The following is a 27,460-nucleotide window of genomic DNA, read 5'->3' as shown; positions in this document are numbered from 1 at the left end:
TGTTCCCCAATCTGTTAGACTTGTTTCTCTCTAATCGAATTGAAATAAAAGTTAGGTTTGGGAATCAGGGAATTGAGGAATACTTCATGAGGGAATTGGCATTTGAGCTGGACCTGTAAAATGAGAGAGATAATTGAATGTGTTGTTACTTTTCTCTTTCTTAATTTGGTCATGGTTTCACTAAGTAAGCAAAATGAATTTTGTGATTTTGTAGAATTATGTTTCCAAATATTAATGATTGAATGACAATATTTCAGTTTTTTAAAGGAAAATAGGACTCCAGTCTCTGAAGTGGGAAGGACCTTGGACAAGTAAAGTGACCTCTCGAAGCCTTCCTTCCCTTCTCTGAGGAATATGGAATTTGTATGACTGTTGCAAAGATTAGAGAGAATAATGCACACTATCTGACATATGGATGCTTAATTAATGCTAGCTCCCACTTTTGCTTTTCAATAACCCAAGAAACTATATGTTACAGAAAATAGGCAGAATTGCAGAATGGTTAAAAGTACATAATCTGGAATTAGATTGCTTCAATCAGACGTCCTTTGTTTGAACTCTGGTTCTGCCACTTCAATTGCTTTGTGATTTTGAGTAAGTAACTTAACATTCACTTTGCCTCTTCTCCTTCACCTATCAACTAAGGGTTATAATATATCCTATCTCAGAGGGATATTGTGGGGATTACATCAGATAATTCATATAGAGTGCCTGGTATGTAGTAGGTGCTTAATAAATAATTCATTTTTATAATAGTAATTATTATTTATACTGTTAACTTGGGCTTCCCTGGTGGCTCAGATGGTAAAGAATCTTCCTGCAACACAGGAGACCTGGGTTTGATCCCTGGGTTGGAAAGATCCACTGGAGACAGGAATGGCTACTCACTCCAGTATTTTTGCCTGGAGAATCCCATGGACAGAGGAGCCTGATGGGCTACGGTCCATGGGATCACAAAGAGATGGACACGACTGAGTGACTAACATGTTTACTTTCACTTTCATGCCATTAACTATAGGAGTTCATGCTCAAAGGATGATCTACAGTATATGATAGGTCAACACATGCCAAGTAAATTACTTCTTGATGAATTTTATTTCAAGTAAATAAAAGACTCAACTAATGACATATATAGTCCTGAAGTGCTATTTTGAAGTACCTGCCATCTGATATTCTCATTTTATTTGGCCATCCTACCAGTGTTTGCTTTTGACAGTAGTTATGTTTTATGATTCAGTATGATCTGTATTTATCTCTGAGTTTTAAAATATGGTGAGAGAGATCGAATTCAGGAAGTGATGAAAGCTAGGGTCTCTGTTCATCACAGCTAAGAAAGATGAGTGCAAAGGAAAAATAATCTTGTTAGAGGGAATGCCTTGAGGTGTCCTAAAGAATTAAGGCTAGAATTTTGCTTTTAGAGCCAGCAGAAATAAAGAGGCAAGATTGTTGCTGATGAGAATTTCCTGCTTGAATATTTCTGCTTAAATCGCATTATATTAGTTGACTGATTGCTCTTCCCAAGCTCAAATTCAGGTCCTAAGGATAGAAGAACAATTTTAGTGAAATATTTATATGTAAAATCCCTTTGAGAAAAATATTTTACTTTTATGTCATTATCATTCTTTGCTGGCTTATTTAAAATAGTGTGTAGTTTGAAAATTCTGGACCTGAAATTTATATTCCTTAAATATGCGTGAAAAATTACTTGGGCCACCTCAGTAAGAAATGAGGTTTATTGATTCAATTTTCCCTCAGCCAGCCAGATAAGCAGAAAAACTATCACTGGCAGAATTTTGGAAGAGAAAGTTATCATACCCTCTGCATTTAACTTCCTAGTATAAATTTCATATCTAAATGGGACCTGGCAAAGATCTGCCTGTTTGCCCAGGGAAGGGGAGAGATATGTTGCTCGCTTCAGAACCCAAATGGGCCGCATGCTTATTGTGCGTGCCTCAGCTTACCTCCTTGGTCTTCTTTTCACTCTTTGTACGTTCTAGCCAAGTCAGTGACAACACTCTTGTTGCATCTTTTATTTTCCCAGATCTTTTATTCTGCATGCACAGTCATTTCCATCTACAGAGCATCACCTCCAGGTCCGCATAGACAAATCTAACTTGGCATCTAATCTCAATTCAAATGCAACTCATCCTTTTGAGCCTTTTCTAAAGTTTTCAAGGTATGACTCCATACTTTAAAAAATAAAAACTTCCTTTCGCTTCTTAAGTACTTATAATATGGCATTTTATTCAACAAATATTTACTGTGTATGTACAGTGTGCCAAAACCTCCGCATTAGGAATATTTGGGGAGTTAAAACGACCAGAAATCCTTGTAAACTGAATAAATAAGCTTACGTTGCATATTAGATAGTAAAGAATGCTAAAGGATAGAGTGCAGAGAGAGAGGGGAATAGGAAGTGGGAAGACAGCAATTTTATGTGGTCAGAAGAGTCTTGACAGAAAAAGAGACGCAAAGAGTAAAGACTTGAAGCATGACATGCAGACATTTAGGAGAATATATTCAGGCTGAGGAGAGTGTAACCATGGGGACTCTGTGGGGGACCATTGCTTATGGATTGTCACCAGCTTAGGATCAGCGTGAGAAAGAGGGAAAGGTAGGACATGAAGTCACAGAGGTGAGGAGTTGGGAGTTTTAAGAGAGTGTGAGTAACAGAAGGCAGAGTGTATAGATTCTTATAATGACTGATGTTTTCTCAGTGTAGATGATAAACTATTGAAGTGTTTTGATTACCACAGTTGTTATTCAGTCACTCAGTCATGTCTGACTCTTTGCAACCCCATGGACTGCAGCATGCCAGGCTTCCCTGTCCTTCACCATCTCCCGGAGCTTGCTCAAACTCATGTCCGTTGTCAGTGATGCCATCCAACCGTCTAGTCCTCTGTCGTCCCCTTCACCTTCTGCCTTCAATCTTTCCCAGCATCAGGGTCTTTTCTAATGAGTCAACTCTTCGTGTCAGGTGGCCAAAGTATTGGAGCTTCAGCTTTAGCATCAGTCTTTCTAATGAATATTCAGGAAAGATCAAACATATTTTAATAGAAGCAACAATGAAGCAGTGAGAATGCAGATTCTAGAAATATTGTTTTTTTTTTTTTTCTCTCCTTTATTTTTTATTTTTTTTATAAATTTATTTATTTTAGTTGGGGGCTAATTACTTTACAATATTGTAATAGTTTTTGCCATACATTGACATGAATCAGCCATGGGTTTACATGTGTTCCCCTTCCTGGACCCCCCTCCCACCTCCCTCCCCATCCCATCCTTCTGGATCATCCCATTGCCCCGGCCCTGAGCCCTTGTCACATGCATCGAACATGGAATGGTGTTCTGTTTCACATATGATAATATACATGTTTCAATGCTATTCTCCCAGAACGTCCCACCCTCACCTTCTCCCTCAGAGTCCATAAAATTGTTCCATGCATCTAGAAATATTTTGAAGATAGAACTATGGTAATTATTGAAAGATTGTAGTTTTAACAATATTAACTGTTCCAATCTGTGGACATGGAATGGGTCTTTTTCAGTTTCTTTCATGAATGTCTTACAATTTTCAGTGTATAGATTTTTTAACCTACTTGTTTGATTTGATTCCTAAGTGTTTTATTCTTTAAGATGCTGTTGCAAATGGGATTGTCTTCTTGATTTCACTTTCTGGTGGTTTATTGTTAGTGTATAGAAATACAACTGATTTTTGCATTTTAATTTTGTATCCTGCAACTTTACTCACCTTTGGCCTATGTTATGGAGTTTTAATCATGTATGGATGTTGGATTTTGCCAGATTTTTTTCATGAGACTATTGGGGTGATCATGTGATTTTTTTTTTTACCCTTCATTTTGTTTATGTGGTGTGTCACACTTGTGGATTTGCATATACTGAGACTTCTTTGCATCTCTGGGATAAATCCCAATTGATAATGGTGCATGATCCTTTTAATGCATTGCTGAATTTGGGTTGCTCACATTTTTGGGCATTTTTGCATCTGTGTTCATCAGAAATAATGGCTTGTAATAATTTTCCTTTCTTACAAAGTCCTTTTCTGGTTTTGGTATCAGAGTAATACTGTTTGAAACTGTTCTATCCTCTTCTGCTTTTTGGAAGAGTTTGAAAAGGATCAGTTTTGCTTCTTTAAATGTTTGGTAGAATTCATCAGTGAAGACATCTGGTCCTGGATTTTTTTTGTTAGAGGTTTTTCACTGCTAATTCAATCTTCTTACTACTAAATTATCTGTTTAGACTTTCTATTTCCTCATACTTTAGTCTTGGTAATTTATATGTTTTTAGGAATGCATCCACTTCTTTAAAGTCATTTGATTTGTTGGTGTAAATTGTTCATAGTAGTTTCTCATGATCCTTAGTACTTCTTAGTTATAAGTTGTAATGTCTCCTCTTTCATTTCTGGTTTTATTTAAATCTTTTTTTCTTCTTCATTTGTCTAGTTAAAGATTTGTCAATTTGTTTGTCTTCTCTTAAAAACATCTTAGTCTTATTGATATTTTCTATTATCTTTTGATCTCTATTTCATTTATTTCTGTTTTGATATTTTGTTACTGTACTCCTTACTAACTTTGGGCTTATTTTGTCCTTTTTCTAGTTACTTGCGGTGTGATGTTAGATTAATCATTTGAGATCTTTGTTTTATCCTTATATGTTTATTGCTATAAACTTCTCTTGACCTGCTACTGCTGCAACTGATAAGTTTTTGTATGTTGTGCTTTTATTTTCATTCGATGCAAGATATTTTTGGATTTCTCTCCCTTTCTTCTGTGATCCACTGGTTATTGAGAAGCATGTTGCTTTATTCCCACATGTTTGTGAAGTTTCTAGTTTTCTTATTATATTTGATTTCTTTTTTTAATTTATCTTTTTTATTTTCATTATTTTTAAAATTAATTTAATTGGAGGCTAATTACTTTACAATATTGTAGTGGTTTTTGCCATACATTGACATGAATCAGCCATGGGTGTACATTTGTCCCCCATTTCTATTTTTATACCACTGTGGTAAAAAAAAAAAAGATGCTTGATATGACTTCAGTTTTTAAAAATTTGTTAAGACTTGTTTTGTGGCCTATGATCTATCCTGGAGAATGTTCCATGTGGTCTTGAAGAGAATGTGTGTTCTTCTGCTGTTGGATGGAGCATTCTGTATAGATCTGTTAAGTCTATCTAGTCCAGTGTGTAGTTTAAGTCTTGTATTTCCTTATTTTCTGTTTGGAAGATCTGTCCATTGTTGAATGTGTGATACTGAGGTCCTTTACTGTTATTATATTACTGTGTATTACTTTAGATCTGTTAGTGTTTATGTATTTAGGCACTTCAGTTTTGAGTGCATAGATATTTACAACTGTTATTTCTTCTTGATGGAGCAATCCCTTTTCTTTGTTTCTTGTTACAATTTTTGACTTTAAGTCTTTTGTCTGATTAAAGCCACCCAGCTTTCTTTTGCTTTCCAGTTGCATGAAATATTCTATTCTATCTATTCACTTTTACTCTATATGTATCCTTGAAGTTTGAAAGTCTCTGGTAGGCAGAATATGGTTGAGTATTATTTTTTCATTATTTCAGCCACTCTGTGTCTTTTGAATGGAGAAATTATTTTATTTATATTGAAAGTAATTAGTGGCAGGTGTAGACTTACTATTGCCTTTTTCTTTATTGTATTCTGACTGTTTTATAGTTTCTTTGTTTCCTTCTTTCATTCATCCTCCCTTTTTTTGAGATTTGAGGATTTTCTATAGAGATATGTTTTGATTCATTTATCTTTATTCTTTGCATACCTAGTAAAGGCTTTTGTTTTGTGGTACCATGTAGTTTACCTAAAACATCTTATAGCTATAGCAGAGTAGTTTGAGCTGATAACATCTTAACCTCACATGTATATAAAAGTCCAATATTTTTACACTTTCCCCCAATATTTTGTTTTTGATATCACAGTTTACATCTTTTTATTGTATTTACTAACAAATTGTTGTAGTAAATACAATAAAAAGAGAATGGCAGAAAGTGAAGAAGAACTAAAGAGCCTCTTGATGAAAGTGAAAGAGGAAAGTGAAAAAGTTGGTTTAAAGCTCAACATTCAGAAAACAATGATCATGGCATCCTGTCCCATTACTTCATGGCAAGTAGATGGGAAAACAGTGGAAACAGTGTCAGACTTTATTTTGGGGGGCTCCAAAATCACTGCAGATGGTGATTGCAGCCATGAAATTAAAAGACGTTTACTCCTTGGAAGAAAAGTTATGAAAAACCTAGACAGAATATTAAAAAGCAGAGCCATTACTTTGCCAACAAAGGTCTGTCTACTCAAGGCTATGATTTTTCCAGTAGTCATGTATGGATGTGAGAGTTGGACTATAAAGAAAGCTGAGCGCCGAAGAATTGATGCTTTTGAATCGTGGTGTTGGAGAAGACTCTTGAGAGTTTCTTGGACTGCAAGGAGATCCAACCAGTCCATCCTAAAGGAGATCAGTCTTGAATGTTCATTGGAAGGACTTACGCTGAAGCTGAAACTCAAATACTTTGGCCATCTGATGTGAAGAACTGACTCATTGGAAAAGACTCTGATGGTGGGAAAAATTGAAGCAGGAGGAGAAGGGGAGGACAGAGGATGAGATGGTTGAATGGCATCACCGACTCAATGGACATGAGTTTGAGTAAACTCCAGGAGTTGGTGATGGACAGGGAGGCCTGACATGCTTGCAGTCCATGGGGTCGCAGAATCGGACACAACTGAACGACTGAACTGAACTGAACTGATAGTTATTTAATACTTTTGTTTTTAATCCTTATAATATAGTTATGAATGGTTTATCCACCACCATTACAATATTAGAACATTCTGAATATAACTCTCTCCATAGGTATACTAATGAGTTTTATACTTTCATATATTTTCATATTACCAATTAGTGCCCTTTCTATAAAAACTGGGAGAGGTGGTTATTTTATCTACTGTGCAGAAACCAACAAAGAAATCAAGGAAAACGGAGAAACAGAGGAATATGTACCAAGAAAAGAACTAGATAAATCTCTGCAAACCCATCTTAATAAAACAGAGATAAGTATTTAAACTTACAGAGAGTTATGTAGGAGACAAACTTCTTCAATTAGCCCACTTGAACTCCTGGTTGCGTCCCAAATCTCTGTGATAATCCTTTTGTTGTTAGAGGCTTCATGTGCTTGAAGATGTGCTAAGATCTATCAATATTTCTAGGGGAGGATTGTAGTCAACACCTAAATGCAGACTGTCTAGAACCCAGACCTTCAGGAAGCAACTGGGATAGTGTGTTGTAAAACTTCTAGGGAGAATGGAATTCAGACATTTTCACCTGCTCCCTTTCCTTTGAGCCACAATGTGTAGCAGTGTGGGGGTGCTCCTGTGCTCATTCTTGCTTTTTCCAGTAGGCCTAATGAATGAAAGCTCTAAATTGTCTGAGCTGATTGACTTGGAGGTCTGTCTGTTGTTTCACAGCTATAGATTTTGGAGCAGTAGATATGTGGACAAGCGCCTTCCAGGGAGAAACTGGTCCCCTGGTCTTACTGTTGGGCAAACTGGAGGGAGAAAGCAGGGGACGTGCCTACCAGTCCTTCTGACCTCTAGGGAAGACTACAGTCAACATTCAGATGCATGCTAATTAGAAGTTGCACCATCCAGCAGAAGCTTTTAAAATATGCTGTCAAATCCTTCCAGGGAAAGACTGGAGAAAAATGATTTTATTTTATTTTTTTCTGACCCTTCAGTGCTTAGTCTGGAGGGATAGTCATAGGAAGTGCTGGTTCATGAGCCTGTTAACAATTGGGTTTTTCCTACTGCAGTCCTGTGGGGACATATGAATGCAACTGTCATTGGTGATCAGAGCCAGACCATCTCTCATGACACAGCGGCAAAAGTTGGCATGCCAGATGTGTGTATCAGCTCCTTACAGGGAGATGTTTGTGACTCAGTTTATCATTAAAGAGAGTCAGAAGGAGAAGGTGGGAAGTGCCTGCTGGCTCTTTCAGGCTCAAGGATCATCGGCATCAACATCTAGATGTGTGATCATTAGAAGTTGGATACTCAGGTAGAAGCTTGTAAAGTATGCAGTCTAACGCCTTCCATGTAAAGACAAGGAGACAGGCATTTTTGTCTTCTTCCTCTGCAATAAACCCTGGGAAGATAGCTGTAGTAATTCCTGGAAAGACGGTTTCTAAGATTGCTTCTTAGGAACTGCTGCTTTGTTTGCTGTAGTCCTGTGGGACTATTGAATCCAAGACTTATGGCTATTGGAACTAGGTGATTTGGTGGCCCCACTCTCAGATGGCAGCCATAATAAATAGGGTGTTAGAACTTGTTTCATATCGTATTTGAAAAACCTAGACTATTTTTTTTTCAGTTTTTCAAAAGTTGATAGCACACATCTCGACTCTGGTTCAAGATGATGATGTAGGAAGCTCCTGGATTTCCTTGCTCCCCTGGTTGTGCTGTGTGTATAGTCACACATAAAGTGATTTCCTCTGATGGAAATCCAGAAAACAGCTAAGTGATTCCTACATATCAGGTGACTAGAAGGAGAATACCCACACTGAAATTGGTAAAAAACCTAGACTATTCACAGGAGGGCACAGTAACCCACTCCAGGATTATTGTCTAGAGAATTCCTATGCACATAGGAGCCTGGTGGGCTTCGGTCCATGGGATTGCAGAGTCAGACATGACTGAGCAACAAAGCACACAGACGATTCAGGTAGAAATTATTGGTAAAAGACAGTTACTACATTAAAACACCAAAGTTTAAATTAGACTCTGCATATATGAATATATCATATCCTGGAACAGTCCCGTCCCTTGTAGTTCTAAAGCACTCATGGTATCAGCAATTCGTCTAGCAATATATGTGAAGTGAGTTCATTAAATTTGGCTTAGTGATGAAAAAGGCACCTCTTGCGATTTTTCTACATCTATTTTATTTTTTCAAGACATTTTTTCAGGGGTACATTATGTTCCAAATTAATGCATTTTATTTCTTACTGCAATATTGAAATATCATTAATATATTTCTAATATTTTCTATATTCATTTTAATATTGAAATCATGTTTTATTTAAAAAGACACAAGGATACATGAGATCTTATAGTAATCACATGAAATACAGTTTGTTTCTTAGGCAACACTATACTTCAAGATGACTGCAACTATTTAACATTTAGCTTTATACAATTTTCCTCTTTGGTTTAGATCAGAACATTTATACCAAATATCTTTTAGTTTATGATGTTGAAGATCTGAAAAAATTTAAAAAAGAAATTTATTCTATCTACTGTGGAAAGAATGGATGAGAATGGGGAGATTTCCATTTTTCTAGAGCAGGCATTTACATAGTTTCATCAAGATTAGATGAATAAAACAATATTGCTAAATCTACACACTAAAAGACATTTGAGTACAATTTACCTTCATGTTACTAATAAATAGCTTGACTGGTTTAGTCAAAGAAGTAAAGAATTTTGACTTTTGGATCAAAATGATTCTTCATCATCTCTTTGCCAGACAATTTATATTCTGTAACTGGGTATAAAACAGCTTTCCTAGCAGAGACTATCATGTGCAAAAACCTTGGAGCAAGAAGTACTGAGGTTCTTTTGAGGAACTATTAAAGACATTCTAATGATAAGAGTTCTTTAATGCTACAGAAATGTGATCAAAATATACTGTTACATGACAGGACAAGGCTATGAAACAACATCTATAGCATTTTGTTATTTATTTAAACAGCTATATATAGGGTCTTAGTATAATAGTTAAAAGTTAAGTCACTAAAGTCAGACTGCTGGGGTTTGTATCCTAGCTGTATCATTGGTTAGCTGTGTCACGTGAGCAAATCAATTGATAAACCAGGATATGGGAGGTAGGAGGGAAGTTCATTAAGGAGGGGACATATGAATACTTATGGTTGATTCATGTTGATGTACAGCAGAAGCCAATACAACACTGTGAAGCAATCATCCTCCAATTAAAAAGAAATTAAAAAAAAAACAGGATGTGCCTGCATTTTTTCATCTGCCAAATGGGAATACTAATACTACCTTCCCTAGTGCATATGGGAAGATTATAATATATGCTTATGTGATTGAAATATTCAGAACGGTGCCTAGAACCTTGTTCAATAAGTGTTAACTATTATCATCATGTTATTTTGAAGCTGAAGCACCAATACTTTGGCAACCTGATGCAAAGAGATGACTCATTGGAAAAGACCCTGAGGCTAGGAAAGATTGAAGGCAAAAGGAGAAGAAGGCAGCAGGGAATGAGATGGTTAAATAACATCACCGATTCAATGGACATGCATCTGAGCAAACTCCAGGAGACAGCGAAGGACAGGGAAGCCTGGCATGCTGCATTCCATCCGGTCACAAAGAATTGGACACAACATAGCAACTGAACAATAACAATCATATTTCTAGCTACTTCTATCAGAAAAGACATGTGAGTGTTAATGGTATTTTTACAGATTGCAAAATTGAAGTGAATTTTAATTTTACACCTCCTCACATGTACTTTATAAAATATCTACTATGAACTGTACATTATAGAGTTCTACCATGAATTCTATCTATATTAAGAGACTAGATTTCTAAAAATAGGTTGTGTTAAAGTAATTTAATAAGCATTCATTTTTACAGTTTAATATGAAAGAAGCATTTGGATTATTCCTTTGCAAGTAGTAACTCTGCTGTTAACAATTCATTAAGCAAAGTATAAGGGTACATTTACTGAATAAAATATGCTAAAATATTTGTAAGTAGATATAATTGCTTTTATAATTGTAGCAAAGAGGATAGATGTTTCAAAAATACCCATATGGAAGGTGCTTATCACTTTTTTCCTTTTGATTCTTACTTTTTTTAATTTATTTTTTTATTGAGGGATAATTGCTTTACAGAATTTTGTTGTTTTCTGTCAAACCTCCACAGGAATCAGCCATAGGTATATGTATATCCCCTACCTTTTGAAGCTCCCTCCCATCTCTGTTCCCATCCCAACCCTCTAGGTTGATACACAGCCCCTGTTTGAGTTTCCTGAGCCATACAGCAGATTCCCCTTCCCTATCTATTTTACACATGGTAGTGAAAGTTTCCATGTTACTCTTCCCATACATCTCACCCTCTCCTCCCCTCTCCCCATGTCCATAAGTCTATTCTCTATGTCTGTTTCTCCATTGCTGCCCTGTAAGTAAATTCTTCAGTAGCTTTTTTCTAGATTCCGTATATGTGCATTAGAATACAATATTTATCTTTCTCTTTCTGACTCACTTCACTCTGTATAATAGGTTCTAGGTTCATCCATCTCATCGGAGCTGACTCAAATACATTACTTTTTATGACTGAGTAACATTCCATTGTGTATATGTACTACAACTTCTTTATCCATTCATCTGTCGATGGACATCTAGGTTGCTTCCATGTTCTAGCGATTGTAAACAGTGCTGCAATGAACAATGGGATACATGTGTCTTTTTCAATTTTGGTTTCCTCAGGGTATATGCCTAGGAGTGGGATTGCTGGGTCATATGGTGGTTTTACTCCTAGTTTTTTTTTAAGGGATCTCCATATCGTCTTCCATAGTGGCTGTATCAATTTACATTCCCACCAACAATGCAAGAGCATTCCCTTTTCTCCACATCCTCTCCAGCTTACAGACTTTTTGATGATGGCTGTTCTGACTGGTGTGAGGTGATATCGCATTGTAGTTTTGATTTGCATTTCTCTAGTAATGAGTGATGTTGAGCATCTTTTCATGTGTTTGTTAGCCATCTGTATGTCTTCTTTGGAGAAATGTCTGTTTAGGTCTTTTTCCCAATTTTGATTGAGTTGTTTGTTTTTCTGGTATTCAGTTGTATGAGCTGCTTGTATATTTTGGAAATGAATCCTTTGTCAGTTGTTTCATTTGCTATTATTTTCTCCCATTCTGAGGGTTGTCTTTTCACTCTGCTTACAGTTTCTTTTGCTGTGCAAAAGCTTTTAAGTTTAATCAGGTCCCACTTGTTTACTCTTGTTTTTATTTCTGTTACTCTAGGAGGTGGGTCATAGAAGATCTTGCTTTGATTTATATCATCAAGTGTTCTGCCTATGTTTTCCTCTAAAAATTTTATAGTTTCTGGACTTACATTTAGGTCTTTAATCCATTTTGAGTTTATCTTTGTGTATAGTGTTAGGAAGTGTTCTAATTTCATTCTTTTACATGTAACTGTCCAGTTTTCCAAGCACCATTTATTGAAGAGGCTGTCTTTGCCCCATTGTACAGTCTTGCCTGGGAGAAGGCAATGGCACCCCACTCCAGTACTCTTGCCTGGAAAATCCCATGGACGGAGGAGCCTGGTAGGCTACAGTCCATGGGGTCGCTAAGAGTCGGACACTACTGAGTGACTTCACTTTCACTTTTCCCGTTCGTGCACTGGAGAAGGAAATGGCAACCCACTCCAGTATTCTTGCCTGGAGAATCCCAGGGATGGCAGAGCCTGGTGGGCTGCCATCTATGGGGTCGCACAGAGTCGGACACCGACTGAAGCGACTTAGCAGCAGCAGCAGCATAGTCTTGCCTCCTTCGTCAAAAATAAGGTACCTATAGGTGCATGGGTTTATTTCTGGGCTTTCTATCTTGTTCTATTCGTCTATATGAAGACTGTAGCTTTGTAGTATAATCTGAAGTCAGGAAGTTTGATTCCTCCAGCTCCATTCTTCTTTCTCAAGACTGTTTGGCTATTTGGGGTCTTTTGTGTTTCCATATACATTGTGAAACTTTTTGTTCCAGTTCTGTGAAAAATGCCATTGGTAATTTGATAGGGATCACACTGAATCCATAGATTGCATTTGGTAGTATAGTCATTTTCACAATATTGATTCTTCCTACCAGGAACATGGAATATCTCTCCATCTATTTATGTCATTTTTTATTTCTTTCATCAGTGTCATAATTTTCTGTGTACAGTTCTTTTGTCACCTTAGGTAAGTTTATTCCTAGATATTTAATTGTTTCTTGTTGCAATGGTGAATGGGATTGATTCCATAATTTCTCTTTCTAATTTTTCGCTGTTAACATAGAGAAATGCAAGTGATTTTTCTCTATTGATTTTGTATCCTGCAACTTTCCTAAATTCACTGATTAGCTCTAGTAAATTTCTGATACTATCTTTAGGGTTTTCTATGTACAGTGTTATGTCATCTGCAAACAGTGAGAGTTTTACTTCTTCTTTTCCAATCTGGATTCCTTTTACTTCTTTTTCTTCTCTGATTGCTGTAGCTAGAACTTCTAGAACTATGTTGAATAATAGAGATAAAAGCGAACACCATTGTCTTGTTCCTGATCTTAGGGGAAATACTTTCAGTTTTTCACCATTGAGAATAATGTTTGTGTAGGCTTATCATATATAGCCTTTACTATGTTTAGGTTCAGCTCAGTTCACTTCACTTCACTTCAGTCGCTCAGTCATGTCTGACTCTTTGCGACCCCATGAACCGCAGCATGCCAGGCCTCCCTGTCCATCACCAACTCCCTGAGTCCACCCAAACCCATGTCCTCTATGCCCATTTTTTGAAGAGTTTTAATCATAAAGTGGTGCTGAATTATATCAAAGGCTTTTTCTGCATCTATTGATATCATGATATGGTTTTTATCTTTCAATTTGTTAATATGGTATATCACATTGTTTGATTTGCATATATTGAAGAATCCTCGCATTTCTGGAATAAACCAAACTTGATCATGGTGTGTGAGCTTTTTGATGTGTTGCTGAATTTTGTTCACTAAAATTTTGTTGAGGAGTTTTGCATCTATGTTCATCAGTGATTTGGCCTGTAGCTTTCTTTTTTTGTGTTGTGTTTATCTGGTTTTGGTATCAGGGTTATGGTGGCCTCATAGAATGGGTTTGGAAGTGTTCCTTCCTCTGCAATTTTTTGAAAGAGTTTTAAAAGGATAGGCATTAGGTATTCTCTAAATGATAGAATTCTCCTGTGAAGCCATCTGGATCTGGGCTTTTGTTTTTTGGGAGATTTTTGATCACAGCTTCAATTTCAGTGCTTGTAATTGGGTTGTTCATAATTTCTGTTTCTTCTTGGTTCAGTCTTGGAAGATTGAACTTGTCTAAGAATCTGTCCAGTTCCTTCCGGTTATCCATTTTGTTGCCATATAGTTGTTCATAATAGTCTCTTACAATCCTTTGTATTTCTGCATTGTCTGTTGTAACCTCTCCTTTTTTTCCATTTCTAATTTTGTTGATTTGATTCTTCTCTCGTTTTTTTCTTGATGAGTCTGGCTAAAGGTTTGTCAATTTTATTTATCTTCTCAAAGAGCCAGTTTTTAGTTTTATTAATCTTTACTATTGTTTCTTTGATTTCTTTTTCACTTATTTCCGCTCGGATATTTATAATTTCTTTCCTTCTACTAATTTTGGGGATTTTTTGTTTTTCTTTGTCCAGTTGTTTTAGGTGTAAAGTTAGATTGTCTATTCGATGTTTTTCTTGTTTCTTGAGGTAGGACTGTATTGTTATGAACTTCACTCTTAGGACTGCTTTTGCTGTATCCCATAGGTTTTGAGTTGTGTTTTCACTGTCATTTTTTTCTGGAATTTTTTTGATTTCTCTTTTGTTTTCTTCAGTAATGTGTTGGTTACTTAGAAATGTGCTGTTTAATATCCATGTGTTTGTGTTTTTTACAGTTTTTTTCCTTGTAATTGTTATCTAGCCTCATAGTGTTGTGATTGGAGAAGATGCTTGATATGATTTCAATTTTCTTAAATTTATTGAAGTTTGATTTGTGACCCAAGATGTGGTCTACCCTGAAGAATGTTCCATGTGTACTTGAGAAGAAGGTGTATTCTTCTGCACTTGGATGGAATGTCCTGAAGACATGAATGAAATCCATGTCATCTAATGTATCATTTAAGCCTTGTGTTTCCTATTGATTTTCTGTTTTGATGATCTGTCCATTGGTGTGAGTGGGGTGTTAAAGTTTCCTACTATTATTGTGCTACCGTAAGTTTATCCTTTTATGTCTGTTAGCGTTTCCCTTATGTATTGAGGTGCTCCTATGTTGGGTGCATAGATATTTACAATTGTTATGTCTTCCTCTTGGATTGATCCCTTGATCATTATGTAGTGTCCTTTCTTATCTCTTGTAATCTTCTTTATTTTAAGGTCTATTTTGTCTGATATGAGGATTGCTACTCCAGCTTTCTTTTGCTTCCCATTTTCCATCCTCTCACTTTCAGTCTATATGTGTCTTTAGGTCTGAAGTGGGTTTCTTATAAACAGCATATATATTAGTGTTGTTTTTGTATCCATTCAATCAGCCTGTGTCTTTTGGTTGGAGCATTTAATTCATTTACATTTAAAGTAATTATTAATATAGATGTTCCTATTGCCATTTTCTTAATTGTTTGGGGTTGACTTTGTAGATCTTTTTTCTTCTCTTGCATTTCTTGACTATATAAGTCCATTTAACATTTGTTGTAAAGCTGATTTGATGGTACTGAATTCTTTTAACTTTTGTTTGTCTGAGAAGATTTTTATTTCTCCATCAATTTTGAATGAGATCCTTGACGGATACAGTAATCTTGGTTGTAGATTTTTCCCTTTCAGTACATTAAATATATCCTACCATTCCCTTCTGGCCTGTAGAGTTTCTGCGGAAAGATCAGCTGTTATGTGTATGGGGTTTCCCTTGTATGTTACTTGTTGTTTCTCCCTTGCTGCTTTTAATATTCTTTCTTTGTGTTTAGTCTTCATTAGTTTGATTAGTATGTGTCTTCATGTGTTTCTCCTTGGGTTTATCCTGCATGGGACTCTTTGTGCCTCTTGGACTTAACTGACTATTTCCTTTTCCATGTTGGGGAAATTTTCAACTATAATCTTCAAAATTTTTCTCATACCCTTTCTCTTTTTCTTCTGGGACCCCTATATTTCAAATGTTGGTGCATTTGATATTGTCCCAGAGGTCTCTGAGACTATCCTTAGTTCTTTTCATTCTTTTTACTTTATTCTGCTTTTCAGAAGCTATTTCCACCATTTTATCTTCCAGCTCACTGATTTGTTCTTCTGCCTCAGACGTCTGCTATTTATTCCTTCTAGAGTATTTTGAATTTCATAAATTGTGCTATTTGTCTCTGCATGTTTATTCTTTAATTCTTCTATGCCTCTGTTAATTGATTCTTACATTTTCTCCATTTTGTTTTCAAGGTTTTTGATCATCTTTACTATCATTATTCTGAATTCTTTTTCAGGTAGTTTGCCTATTTCCTCTTCATTTATTTGGACTTCTGTGTTTCTAGTTTGTTCCTTCATTTGGGTGGCATTTCTCTGCCTTTTCATTATTTTTTTAAACTTATTGTGTTTGAGATCTCCTTTTCCCAGGCTTCAGGGTTGAATTCTTCCTTCTTTTTGGTTTCTGCTCTCCTAAGGTTGGTCCAGTGGTTTGTGTGAGCTTCTTATAGGGTGAGATTTGTGCTGAGCTTTTGTTTGTTTGCTTGTTTGTCCTTTGATGGGCAAGGCTGAGTGAGGTGGTAGTCCTGTCTGCTGATGATTGGGTTTGTATTTTTATTTTGTTTGTTGTTTGGATGAGGCCTCCTGCACAGGGTGCTACTGGTGGTTGAGTGATGCCAGGTCTTGTATTCCAGTGGTTTCCTTTATGTGAGTTCTCACTATTTCATATGCCCTAGGGTTAGTTCCCTGGTAGTCTAGGGTCTTGGAGTCAGTGCTCCCACTCCAAAGGCTCAGGGCTTGATCTCTGGTCAGGAATGAAGATTCCACAAGTGGTTTGTTATGGTATTAAGTGAGATTAAAACCAATATCTAAAAATGAGAAACCAAAGGTGAACCCCAGACAAATGTCAGTTATAAAATTAGGCAAATAATTAAAATAATGGTATATACACATATACATATACACCCAGGAGCAAAGTCAAAACAGTCCAACAAAAATAAAGTACAATTGATTGACCTGGCAAACAAAGGAAATCAAAAATTTTATTTACCAGTTAGGAACAAAACTAACTAAAGCACAAACTGGAAAGCAAAACTAAAGCAAAGTGCCAAGTTGGGACTAAAGCAATGAAAACAAAAATGTTGAGAAGAAAGGAAATAAAGAAAAGAAAGAAAGAATAGATATACAAAGTTAAATAGAAGTAGATAGAGAAGATTTATATATATTAAAGATTAACTGCAAGGGGAAAAGAACAGCAGGAAAAGCAAACAAAGGAATAAATGTAGAAAAAAAACAGGTTTAAAAAATTAAAAATAAAAATTAAAAAAAGAGAGAGAAAAAAAGCCCGGAAAATTCGCCAGAACTGCAAAAGCCCAATGTAGAGACAGAGGCTTATAGCAACAATAAAAAATGTAACTGAGGAAAAAAAAGAAAAAAAAGGCTCAAAAGCTTAATTAGATTTCATAGTGCCAATAAAATTGACAACTACAACAGAGGTGGGGGGCAGAGAGAAAGAAAAAAGAAACAAAATCTAAAAGAATCTACAAAACAAGTCAAAACATAAGAATAATGAATGTTTTTCCTGAGTTACTGTTATCATAGTCCTTTCCCTCTCTGGGAGTCACAGTCCACCTCACCTCCCTAGGATGCCAGCTAACACTGTGCTGATCTCTGGACCTGCTGTGGGGGCAGCTCAGATTCTAATCAGGTCCTACTCCTGTGTGTTCTTGCCTCCTATGTCCAGAACTATCAGAACTAGTGCGTTTTCTTTTGTGGAAGCTCTCCATGACCTTTTATATATTCCACAGACACAGAGGCTGCCTAGTTGATTGTGTGGATTTAATCTGCAGCTTGTACAGCTTATGGGAGCGTTTTGGGTCTTCTTCCTCAGCCACACTGCCTCTGGGTCTCAACTGTGGTTTTATTTCCACGTCTGCATGTGGGTCATCCACTGGGGTTTGCTCCTGAGGCTGCCCTGGAGGACTTGGGTTTGCCCCTGTGAGGGCCAGATGTGGAGGTGGTGCAGTTGCTTGGGTCGCAGGGGTTCTGGCAACACCAGGCACTCAGGGGAGTTGGTGGTTAGGGCAGAAGGAAATATAGGGCTTTACAAGGGTATGGCAACCAATATTGGCCCATACGCTCCAGTATTCTTGCCTGGAGAACACGCCGCCCTGACAAGAGAATCCTGGCAGGCCTCAGTCTACAGGGTCTCAAAGAGTCGGACACTACCGAAGCGACCCTGCATGCACAGGTTCAAGACTCTTTTTCTGTGGCAGCTCTGCCGCAGTGAGAGTTGAGCGTTTAGGTGGTGCAGCTGCTTAGCTTGTGGGGACCCTGGTAGTGCCAAGTGTGCAGGGACACGGACTGCCTCCACCCGAGGAGTTATGGCCCTGTCTGAGTTTTTCTTGAGCCTCCTGTAGCTGGCGATCAAAAGGCCTCTTTGGTCAGTCTCTCCTTAGCTCCGCCTGTTCAGGCACTTAGAGGCTCCCTTGCCTGGGGTCCTTCTCTGTTGTTTGGGGTGTCAGGCACATAGACAGGCCCCCTGGCTGGGGTCCTACTCTGTAGTTCAGTGCATCAGGCGTTTGATGGACCAGCCTATTGTTCAGGTGCCAATGCTGGCGTGGGGAGAGAGAGGCTGTGATGATGGCTCCATCCCCTACGCGTGACTCAGCAGTATCACCTTGCTTCCATGGTCGCCTGGCTTTCCTCCACTGGCATTTCCCACCACGGTCTCCTCCCTCACATCCCCTCGATCTGTCTCTCCGCAGTCAACAGCAGCTCTTACCCGGGGACTGCTCCACATTCCCTAAACTCCAGCTCCAGCCGCTGCACCTTCCAATGGACCTGCATGCCTGCCTGGGTTATGTATGGCTGCAGAAGGGACTGTCTGATTCTCATTCCATTTAGGCTGCCACAGATCAGCTGTTTCACTCTCAGCTTTAAATGTTTCTCCTCTGACTCAAGACAATTGCCCCCATGTGGGGATTGGACCCCTGCTTCAGTTCTCCCGCCCCCCAACGGCAGGCCCAGTCCTACTAACACTCCCGTTTTTCCCTATAGTTCCTTTGTCCTCCAAGTTTTGCATCAGGTTCTACTGGTCAAGTACTCCTGTCCGCTCTCAGCTGGTGTTCTACATGCACTTCTGTGTCTGAAAGTGTGTTCCTGATGTATCCATGGAGAGAGATGTACTCCACGTCGACCTACTCCTCCACCATCTTGTTCTTCTCTCTGTTTTTTTTTTTTTTTGCTTGTTTTCAGTTGCTGTTTTCTGTTGTTCATGGATAAACTGGCAGCAGTTGAGGGGGAATTCCATTGGGAATTAAGACTAGGTTTTCTATTATAGTACTTCTTAGTTTATTAAGCTGTGTAACCTTGAGAAAGTCACTTAATATCTCTTTATCTGCAATTCTCCATCTGCAAGTGGTTAATATAATATCTGGTTTGCTGTAGATGTGCTGCTGTGAAAATCAGTGATGTTAAATACCAAAGTACCTAGGAAGTATTAAGTCATTAAATACAAGTGAACAATTATCAGTTTCAAAAGTGTAAAACTTTTCTGCTGTTATAACTGTGAATGGATATTTCCAAAGGACTTTAATACTAAGATATGGGAGTACTGACTTGAATCTTGCTCATAAAAATATGTGTTCCTCAGTTGCAACGTTTTGCAGAGGAGACTGGATTACTCAAAACCATTCTCTTAATGGGGACAAAAAGAAAATCTGGACAAATTTTACATTTAAAAAATTCTGCCCGAAAGCACTGTGGAGACAATAATACAGGTGGAGGTCACTGAAATGAAAGAAATAAAGTGAGGAAAACCTGGCATTTGTGGCTGCTTTCACCTCACTTTGTCAATTTAAAAAGAAAAGAGTGGCTTTTTTTCTTTTTTTTCCTATAGAAGCTGAGAAGCTAAGCAGATCTTTTGTTGTCTTGGAGCTAAGGGACAAGAAAAAATGGAGTAGATGAACGACCATAAAGAAGGTAACTATAGTCTTATGCTTTGCTCTGTGACCATAATGGGGAATAGGAGTAAGAGTAAAGAGGAAATAGCATGACTCTTACAATTGGAAAAAGTGGTTGTTTATAGCTGATTTATTCATAATTGCCAAAACTTGAAAGCAACCAAGATGACCATCAGCAGGTGAATGGATAAACAAACTGTGGAACATCCAGACAATGGATTATTATTCAGCACTAAAAATGATTTGTTAACAAGCCGTGAAAAGGCATAGAGGAACCTATGTTAAATGCAAGTTACTAAGTAAAATAAGTCCAATCTGAAAGGTTACATACTACGATTCCATCTATATGACCTTCTGTAAAAAGAAAAACTATGAAGACAGTAAAAAGGTCTATGACTGCCAGAGTTTGGAGGGAGACAGAAATGAATAAATGGAGCAAAAAGGATTTTTAGGGCAGTGGAAATACTCTGTATGATTTTCTAATGGTGGGTATATGTCATTACATTTGTTCAAACACTTAGAATGTACCACACTAAGAGTGAACCCTATGGTCTTTAAGTGATACTAATGTGTCAAAATAGCTTTATCATTTGTAACAGGTGGACAACCCTGGTGGAGGATGTTGAAAATGGGAGAGGCTATGCATGTGTGGAGAAAGCAATGGCAACCCACTCCAGTACTCTTGCCTGGAAAATCCCATGGACATGGATGCAGGAGCCTGGTAGGCTACAGTCCATGGGGTCGCGAAGAGTTGGACACGACTGAGTGACTTCACTTTCACTTTTCACTTTCATGCATTGGAGAAGGAAATGGCAACACACTCCAGTGTTCTTGCCTGGAGAATCCCGGGGACGGTGGAGCCTGGTGGGCTGCCGTCTATGGGGTCGCACAGAATCGGACGCGACTGACATGACTTAGCAGCAGCAGCAGCATGCATGTGTAGGGACAGGGGCTTTATGGGAAATCTCAGTACTTTCCTTTCAGTTTTGCTGTAAACCAAACATTGCTCTAAAAAGTAATGCCTTAAAAAATGGGTAGCTTTTTCGCAAATAGACTCAGTTCAGTTTAGTTGTTCAGTCATGTCTGACTCTTTGCGACCCCATGTACTGCAGCACTCCAGTCTCGCCTGTCCATCACTAGATCCCAGGGTTTGCTCAAACTCATGTCCATCGAGTAGGTGATGCCATCCAACCATCTCATCCTCTGTCGTCCCCTTCTCCTCCTGCCTTCAATCTTTCGCAGCATCAGAGTCTTTTCCAGTGAGTCAGTTCTTCGCCTCAGGTGGCCAAATTATTGGCGCTTCAGCTTCAGCATCAGTCCTTCCAATGAATATTCAGGACTGATTTCCTTTAGGATTGATTGGCATTATCTCCCTGCAGTCCAAGGGACTCTCAAGCGTCTTCTCCAACACCACAGTTCAAAAGCATCAATTCTTTGCTGCTCAGCTTCCTTTATAGTCCAACTCTCACATCCATACATGACTACGGGAAAAACCATAACATGGACTAGATGGACATTTGTTGGCAAAGTAATGTCTCTGGTTTTTAATATGCTGTCTAGGTTGGTCATAGCTTTTCTTCCAAGGAGGAAGCATCTTTTAATTTCATGGCTGCAGTGATTTTGGAGCCCAAGAGTATAAAATCTGTCACGGTTTCCACTGTTTCCCCATATATTTGCCATGAAGTGATGGGACTGAATGCCATGATCTTAGTTGTCTGAATGTTGAGTTTTAAGGCAACTTTTTCACCCTCCTCTTTCACTTTCATCAAGAGGATCTCTGGTTCCTCTTTGCTTTCTGCCATAAGGGTGGTGTCATCTGCCTATCTGAGGTTATTGATATTTCTCCCGGAAATCTTGATTCCAGCTTGTGCTTCTTCCAGCCTGACATTTCGCATGATATACTCTGCATATAAGTTAAATAAGCAGGGTAACAATATACAGCCATCACGCACTCTTGCCAATTTGGAACCAGTCCATTGTTACATGTCCAGTTCTGTTGGTTCTTGACCTGCATACAGATTTCTCAGGGGCAGGTAAGGTGATCTGGTATCCCCATCTCCTAAAGAATTTTCCACAGTTTGTTGTGATCGACACAGTCAAAGGCTTTGGCGTAGTCAATAAAGCAGTACTACGTATTTTTCTGGAATGCTTTTGCCTTTTCTATGATCCAATGAATGTTGGCAATTTGACCTCTGGTTCCTCTGCCTTTTCTAAAACCACCTTGAACATCTGGATGTTCTTGGTTCATGTACTTTTGAAGCCTTGATTGGCGAATTTTGAGCATTACTTTGCTAACCTGTGAGATCAGTGCAATTGTGTGGTAGTATGAACATTCTTTGGCATTGCCTTTCTTTGGGATTGGATTGAAAACTGACCTTTTCCAGCCCTGTGGCCACTGCTGAGTTTTCCAAATTTGCTGGCATATTGAGTGCAGCACTGTCACAGCATCATCTTTTAGGATTTGAAATAGCTCAACTGGAATTCCATCACCTCCACTAGCTTTGTTTGTAGTGATGCTTCTTAAGGCCCACCTGACTTTGGACTCCAGGATTTCTGGCTCTAGGTGGAGTGATCACACCATCATGGTTATCTGGGTCATGAAGATCTTTTTTGTATAGTTCTTCTGTGTATTCTTGCCACTTTTTCTTAGTATTTTCTGCCTCTGTTAGGTCCACACCATTTCTGTCCTTTATTGTGCCCATCTTTGCATGAAATATTCCCTTGATATCTCTAATTTTCTTGAAGAGATCTCTAGTCTTTCCCATTTTATTGTTTTCCTCTCTTTCTTGGCATTGATCACCAAGAAAGGCTTTTTTATCTCTCTTTGCTATTCTTTAGAACTCTACATTCAGATAAGTATATTTTTCCTTTTTCTCCTTTGCTTTTAGCTTCTCTTCTTTTCTCAGCTATTTGTGAGGCCTCCTCAGACAACCATTTTGCCTTTTTGCATTTCTTTTTCTTGAGGATCGTCTTGATAGACTATTAGAATGTAGAAATCAATCACACAGAGAAAGATTTAATTAATTAGGGTTTTAATTTTTCTTTATGTAAAACTGTGCAAAATGGTTGAATTTTTCTATTTAACACAAATTAAAAACCAAGGCTCTAGACATTATCATCAACTTCATTTTGAAAGTGGGAAACACAAGTATTACATGTAATTTTGCACAAGTAATTTTCTCAAAAATTGAATCTAGTATTTGGAAATAAGCAGCCTTCTCTGAGTTTGTGTTCTTGGCTATACAAAGAAGTCAAAAGGAAAAATGAGTTGTGTCTGACTCTGTGCAACTGCATGGACTGAAGCCCACAAGGCTCCTCCATCTATGGGATTCTCCAGGCAAGAATTCTGAAGTGAGTTGCCATTCCCTTCTCCAGGGAATCTTCCCTACCCAAGGACTGAACCTGGGTCTCCCTCATTGCAGCCAGATTCTTTACCAGCTGAGACACCAGGGAAGATTAAAGAAGCCAAAACAATTCCACAAAGAAAAATTTCCATTCAAGATTTTCAAATCAGGCAACTGATGCTGGTGAGGAAAAACTGCCTGTCATATCAACAAAGAATTACAGATTTTCAGGACCACAAGGGATGTTGGATACCATCCTTCTATTTGAATATTTTCTATCAAATGATAAATCAGCCTCCTTCTGGATATCACTAGTGATAGTTAGCTCTTGATTGTAGTAAAACCTACCACATTAGAAGAAATAATTTTTTTGTAGAGCTGAAATTTGTGAGGTTTTGTTTCGCTTTGTTTTAGCTTCCTGTCACTGACTTTCTTTCTTTGATTTATTCAGGATACATCTAATTCATATCACACTAGGTGGTGGTGGCAGTTTAGTCACTAAGTCGTGTCCAACTCTTGTGATCCCATGGACTGTAGCCTGCCAGGCTCCTCTGTCCATGGGATTCTCCAGGCAAGAGAACTGGCATGGGTTGCCACTTCCTTCTCCAGAGGATCTTGCAGACCCAGAATTGAACTCGGGTCTCCAGCATTGCAAGCAAATTCTTTACCGATTGAGCTATGAGGGAAGCCCCATCATACTAGATAGTTCTGATATATTTAGATAAATCTATCAAGTTATGCATGGGGCTTCCTAATGACTTGGTGGTAAAGAAACTGCCTGCAATTGCAGGAGACAAGTGTTCGATCCCTGGGTTGGGAAGATCCCCTGGAGAAGGAAATGGCAACCCATTCCATTAATCTTGCCTGGGAAATCCCATGGACTGAATAGCCTGGTGGGCTATGGTCAACAGGGTTGCGAAAGAGTCAGATATGACTTAGTGACTAAACAACAATCAAGTTCTACATAACTTCTTAAAGCTGTGTGTTCTCATTCTTTCTTTTTCTTTCTCATATTGCATAATTCCAGGTAGATTTCCTCATGCTGGTTTGTCAGTGTCTGTTATTGGTTAAAATTGGGAAATTTTACAGGTTATCTGCAGCTAAAAAGAGATAATTTATGTCTTAACTTACAACTTAAGATAACTTATCACGAATGTGATAAAGTCTTGTTCTTTCGAATCTCCTTGAGAATTCAAAACAGCAATGTTCTCAGTTTTTCTTGTGTTTACTAGACTAGGCCCTCTTCAGAACTTCAAATTTTGTTTTTAATTTACTAAAATATTATATTATCTTTTTTGGGCTCAGAAAAGTAAAATTTCACAACAGTGTTCTGTTTTCAATGTACACTTATGCCTTCAGAATATTGTCCTATCAAAGGAATTGCTGGGTAAGAATTTGTCTTAGCTAAGATAGAGGCTAAGTTGCTATAACAAAGAAAATCCCCAAATACAATGGCTTGAGTACAATAGAATTTTATTTTTCAGAAAACAGTCCAACCGGCAGGTCACCTCTGCCTCGTGGAATCTTCCTCCGTCTTGTTCTTGTTCAGGCACTGCCCTCACCTTTGTGATCAGCACCATGCCATGTCCAAGATCTGCTTTCCAGCCTAGAGGAAAAAAGAGCAGGGGTCCAGGACCAGCAACTTGATTTTTAATTTGGAACTGACCCAGAAGTCGTATATACAATTTCTGCTCTCATTTCCTTACAGAGAATGGAGTCAGATAGCCACGCATGCTAGGACTGCCAGAAGGCTGGGAAATGTGATCTCTAGCTTTGATGCCACTTTCCCAGCTTCTATGCTCTTTCTGTGAAAAGAGCCAGGGATTAAAATTTGGTGTAAGTCAGTCATCTTTGCCGGGCTTCCCAAGTGGCTCAGCAGGTAAAGAATCCTCCTGCCAATGCAGGAGATAGATGCAGAATGTATGGGTTGGATCTCTGGGTGGGGAAGATCCCTTTGGAGGAGGAAATGACAATCCACTCCAGTATTTCTGCCTGGAAAATTCCATGGACAGAGGAGCCTGGTGGGCTACAGTTCATGGGGTCACAAAGAGTCAGACATGACTGAGCACACACACACACACACACACAGTGATCTCTGCCACTGAGATTATATTCATTTATTTTTATAAATCTTGAAATATTTTTCAAAGTTACTGCACAAAATGTTCATTAATTAAATCTCTTCAAAATGTTAGTAACTGCATTTTGTTAGTCAGTAATGCTAACCAATCAAAAATTTTAATGATATGAAATGATTACTAAGATTAACCTCAATAGGTTTAGGAAATAAGGTAATTGACTCTAGCAAGCATCTCCATTTATAGAAACAGAAGAATGTGGGTGTATGTGGCCATTTGCTTTGGCCACAAGCATTGGTGGTGTCCTAGGCTTTAGTGAGTTTGGTTTACAAAAAGGTTAGAGAATACAACTTTATCTTGTGGGTTCGTTAAATGGAGTCAGTTAAGACAACTTCTTCCGTACCACCTTTTCTGTGGCACTCGTCGTTTTGTTCCAAACACCACCTCCCCAAAGTACACTCAAAACTATCCTCTAATAATGTTACCCTGAAAAAATTCTTCATATTTCTCATGGTTGCTGGTAATTTTTGAGTAAATATTGCCTACACTGAAGAGTTTTTTGCTAATTTTTTGCTATTATATCTAAAATGGCATTTTCATATATAAGATAATTCAGTGGAAACCAAAGTTTTCTTACGGGCAGTGATTTGACAGGACATCAAAATAAATGATAATATACATTGATAAAGTAGCCAAAACCTCATTCTGCATTTCTTCAATCCCAATCATAGACAAAGAAAGCTTATGCTGCTCATTTCTCACATCCCAGATTCTATTTTCTTTCTCTCAACCAATTTTCTGTTCATGTTCATTTTTTAAAGTTTTGCTTCAGGATAGTCCTCGTTGACCTGTGCGAATTCTGAGGGAAGAAGACAACACACAGAGAATTTTAAATACAATCTTGCTCTTGAACTGGAGATGGCCAGTCATGGACTAGAACCTGATCTAGAAGAGTTCGGTACCAGATACAGTCAGCAGGAAGGAGATAGTACCTGACCTCCTGGATCTTACACTTTAGTTGGTAAAGATCGTGCCTGCATGCTCACTCGCTTCTGTTGTGTCTGACATTTTGCAACCCCATGGACTGCAGCCCTCCAGGCTCCTCTGTCCATAGGATTCTCCAGGCAAGCGTACTGGAGTGGATTGCCATGCCCTCCTCCAGGGGATCTTCCTGACCCAGGGATCAAACGCAAGCTTCCTGCTTCTCCTGCATTGCGGGTGAGTTCTTTACCCACTGAGTCACTGCGAAAGCCCTGGTAAAGATTAAATATACTCTAAAAGCAACCATTTACTGAGTCTAAGTTTTAAAATATTAGAAGCCGTGACTCATTTCTTTTCTTCCTTCTAATATCCAAATAATCAAAAAGTCTCTTAGAGTGTGAATTCTCCTTCCCACAACCAGTTTATAATCATCCCAGCAGCTTTCTTACTTGTTCTGCTGGCTCTAATCTTCTCTCTTTCCCTTCCACTCTCACCGAGAGTCTCTCCACTCTTCATCTTACTTTGGAAGGCATATAGCAAAATTTATTGATAAAGTCACATATGGGTAAAATAAAACACAGCTAGGGTGAGGATTCAGTCAACATGCATATAATCCATCCCTGAATCTGTCAGTACAATATGCTCCCTCCTTTCTCCACATTCTCATGGGATGTGCTTACTCTATACCCTTAGAAAAGACTGATATGTCCGGGATTGAAATCTGATAATGTCATCCTCATTTTCAGTTTTATAAACCTTCCGGATACCCTCAAGATGGAAAGCCTGAACTCTGTTTCATGGCTGTTGGAGTTTTTGATGTGAAGTGGCCTTGCCCTCTGTGTTTACCTCTCATTATTACTGGCTTCATGTGGTGAAGGCTGCCATATTAAACTACTTGCTGTTACCCACACCTTGTACCTTTATTTGCGTCTTGTTTTTGTACATGCTGTTTTGTTCCTAGAAGCAATATACCTTTCCCTTTGATTGTAAATGCCTCTTTGTCTTCCACAGCCCCAACCTAAAAACTAAGGTTACCACTCTCAAATACACCCCTAAAAACCTTTACCTCTTTGCTCATAATCCTAATGGCACTGTATTGTTATTGCCAGTGCACAC

General features: G+C 38.2%; 1 long non-coding RNA gene across 1 annotated transcript; it reads left to right on the top strand.

Annotated features, from left to right (window-relative positions):
• Positions 1-478: 478 nt before the first annotated feature.
• On the top strand, positions 479-27,251 carry LOC145521627 (uncharacterized). Its single transcript, XR_014065546.1, has 5 exons — positions 479-594; positions 2,042-2,176; positions 10,204-10,487; positions 19,878-19,960; positions 26,185-27,251. It is a non-coding gene; the product is annotated as an uncharacterized LOC145521627 (long non-coding RNA).
• The last annotated feature ends 209 nt before the right edge of the window (positions 27,252-27,460 follow it).

Source organism: Giraffa tippelskirchi, chromosome 9, assembly GCF_054371585.1.
Source record: "Giraffa tippelskirchi isolate mGirTip1 chromosome 9, T2T-mGirTip1v1.2.pri, whole genome shotgun sequence".
Lineage (NCBI taxonomy): Eukaryota > Metazoa > Chordata > Mammalia > Artiodactyla > Giraffidae > Giraffa > Giraffa tippelskirchi.
This window is presented reverse-complemented; position numbering and strand designations above follow the sequence as displayed.